We start from the raw sequence: 3,678 nt of genomic DNA, 5'->3' as shown, positions 1-3,678 counted from the left end.
TTTGGCCTTTGATTGAAGAGCTGGATAACTCCATTATCCAATAAGCCTTGCTATTTTTGTTGTTACTGGTTTTAATTAGGAGGGACATGAAACAAAATTTCATGAAGATTCTCAATGAAAACGGAAATATTTTGATGCATCTGTCGAAGCGAATACTGCATTGATAGCGCAATTTATGAAAATTATTGCTCTCTTAATAAATAAAATAACTCAAATGGACATGAAATAACAAAAATAATCAGCGATGCCTATTATGAAGAATTATAAGACTGCGCTTTTCTAAAAAATTAGCTCCAGCGTATGGAATTTAAGGACTTATTTCTAAAATTCTTACTGAAGAACAAGATTTTCTCCTTTTTGAATAAAAACCTGCTTTTCTCCATGTGAATACAATGTTAGTGAATAGTTGTTCGGTGTTTGCTAAGGATAGGTTATAACCGAGTAGAGTATATTGGTGTCTAAGATGTTCACTTGATTCAAAGTTACAATTACCTACATAATTGGGGAAAAGAAAAATCTTTATTTCATATTATTCCTTATTCTGAAGTTTTGTAAGATTCTTTTTTCTTCAGTGAGTTTAACTATTGTAGGTGGGGGTGTAGCTCAAATGGTAGAGCGCTCGCTTTGCATGCGAGAAGTACCGGGATCGATACCCGGCACCTCCATTCATTTCATTTTATCCTAATTAAAATAGCTACATTTAGCGGTAGCTTTTCTCTTTTAATTTTCAAATCACAGAAACTCGGATTTTATTGCAGTTTAATTAATTCTCATATTACAGGCGTGCAATTAAATGTTAAAAGGCGGTATAATTCAATTAATCGTAATGTGGACACCAAAGGTGTGTTTTAAAGCCATTCAATCATATTGAAAAGTTTCTATCCAAAGCATTCATGTATCGTTATAAGTATTAACACTCTGAATTAAATTTAATTCCAATATCAACCCCCCCCCGGAAAAACATTATACGAGGGGATTTGGAAAGTTCTGATAAAATGAACAAAAATGATATTAAAGCAAGTGATATAACCACAAGAAAGAGCATACGAGGATATACTCGTAAGAATATAAGAACCTAAGTTACCTTCATAGCTCTGCTACTACTATGTTATTTCTTGTTGTTATATCAGTTGCTTTAATATAATTTTTGTTTTAGTTGTTTATCTGAACTTTCCAGACTCGTATTCTTAATGACGACCTTACTTGAATTTGGGCATCGTGCAACAAATTTTCGTGGGATCCGTCACAAACCTTACACCCTAGAATTCAAGCATATCGCTTGCATTTTAGGAAGTATTGCTAGTAATCCTTTATAGTTTCCTAAACCAGCTGATAACGTCTCCTATCATAAATTGTCAACTACATCAATATTGTAGTATTAAATGCTTCACTCATTATTAAGCACGATCATTACCTTCCTGTCATTTAGTAATAAATGCAGTTAAGAAACGAAAGTATCTGTGGGAATGTATCTCAAATGTAGAGCGCTTGCTAAGAGAGATACCGGGATCGATCCCCGGCGCCTGTATTTGCATTGTTAGTTTTATTTATTTTTAACCCATTTTTCTCTCTCTTCTTATCCCTCCTCCAACTCAGATAGTAGAGGTAAAGAAGGTGTCAGTCAGCACTGCAGTGGTAGTTGTTTATATTTAGTACCGTTTACGTTATCAACATTTCTTAATTTTGCAAGAAGAGTGGAGTAGGAGGATAAATAACATATAAATACTTAAGGTTTTATGAATTTCAACAACTAATAGTCCCATTAAGTTTTGCAAATTTTAACAGTTAGGTATAAAACAAATTTAGAAAGTTGATAACTTTTCTTGTATGTTGCCATGCGAAGTTAACAAACTGCAGTTTATCGTAAATCTAATTACATGGCTTAGGCTGTAAGATATATCATGTTCAGCTCTTCAATAATCACTGTGTAGATTCAAATTAAGATTGTCTTATAATGAAAAAAAATTAATAATGCTTAATCATATTTTAGAATGTAAAAAAAAACGTCGATCAAGCACGAGCCAATAATATTAAAATAACACAGTATATTAAATAATCATCCCACAAAACGGTCTTTGGTTATAAAAAATATAAATATATTTATTAAAGGTTTCGTCGTGTTGAAATTAAACTTCGTTAGCTACAGTTGTAGTAAAAATATATTTCGTTTATTAGTCGTTTTTACTAGTATGCAGAATTAGATTATGCACGAGTCAGTATTCGCACTATGGACTGCTGACGCCTTTAGGGTGGTAGACTAAAAATTGATCAAAACTGATATAAACATTTAGAACAGAAGTAATGAAGCATAGCATCTTGTTAGACCATCATGTGTATTTGAGGGGTAGAACTGCCTTACATTAGCAGTAAGAAATGTTAAATATGACAATATTGAATAGGAGATTAATAATGCTGTAAACATAATCATTTAGTGCTGCCATAGTAGCTTCAACACCTCTTTAGGGTACATATAAGGAAATTGATGATGATGTATTGAAAGCAGACCACCACCACGGTTGTTTGGCAAGGTCAATAATCTCTTTCTACCGTTATGGTCTGGAAGTCGTTATTAAAGAAGTTGAACTGCAGCATTAAGAGAAGATAGCAGGAGAATGTTGCAGGAGAATATGTTGGAGAAGTTGATGAGAGAGAGAGAGAGAGAAAGAGAGAGAGAGAGATGTGAATAATTATTTCAAGACGTTATATAAGATGACATCTTGGCTTCAGCAGAGGGAAACACTTGAGCGAAAAATCACAATAATTGTACATAAACTCTCTAGACTTGCAAGGATGACAGAATACGAGATGAAATGATCCGACATTTGAACAAACGGGCTGAATTTTTTTTATCGGAATCGAAATGCCTATTGCTGTTTATAACATGACAATCAAGAAGGGGGGTATGGTAATAATGAAATGCTCACGATGGGAAACGCCCTGATTGGTGCCAAACAATATACGATAATTTTTATATTTTTTTTCCTCAGTTGATTTCTGCTCAGAATATGCTAGACTTTTAGAGATATCAGACAAAGAGATAGAAATATCTTGTAGTTTTTGATCAATATGGACTAAATTTAGGAAGCGAAAAGTCTTAATGTTTGCATAAAATATCTCACAGAGAGAAAGCGGTGAAATGCTTGATTTCATTTCTAGAAGTGCCTGTATGAAACATCAATGTTTAAAGCTTTCCTCCACTGATCTGTATAGGGGATTGTTACAATAGCGCGTAAGGGGAAGAAATTATTTACTAAACGATTAGTTTGTAAAATTAAGCTTCCGTATTTAGTGTAATTCAATAATGTAAGAGTTCGTTTAGAAAAGGAATATGAACAATCCATATTCTATGAAGAAAGCACGAGTTTCACATTTCATCGCATGAAAACAAAAGGATGGAAGCGCCGGGTATCGATCCCCGTACCTCTCGCATGCTAAGCAAGCGCTCTACCATTTGAGCTACGCCCCCGACCACAGACATATTTTTCCAAAACAATAATTTTACTTTTAAGCTGTTAATAAGGAATAACATAAAACAAAGGTATTTGCTTTATCAATGTTACTTTTCTACTGTTTATTCGTGTTACTCTTTGCATGTTACGCCCTACATGCTACTTGAATCTTTAGTTCTACCTTAGCAAAAGCGAATAAAGTAGAAAAAGCCATTCAGTTTAATTTATT

At 33.5% G+C, this 3,678-nt stretch overlaps 1 non-coding gene across 1 annotated transcript; it reads left to right on the top strand.

The window, feature by feature from the left end:
- The first annotated feature begins 592 nt into the window (after positions 1 to 592).
- On the top strand, positions 593 to 665 carry TRNAA-UGC (transfer RNA alanine (anticodon UGC)). Its single transcript has one exon. It is a non-coding gene; the product is annotated as a tRNA-Ala (tRNA).
- Positions 666 to 3,678: the final 3,013 nt, after the last annotated feature.

This window comes from Typopeltis vanoorti, chromosome 3, assembly GCF_054136105.1.
Source record: "Typopeltis vanoorti isolate ZY-2024b chromosome 3, IOZ_Tvanoo_1.0, whole genome shotgun sequence".
Taxonomy (NCBI): Eukaryota; Metazoa; Arthropoda; class Arachnida; order Uropygi; family Thelyphonidae; genus Typopeltis; species Typopeltis vanoorti.
Note: the sequence above shows the minus strand (reverse complement) of the source record. Positions and strands in the feature narration are given on the sequence as shown.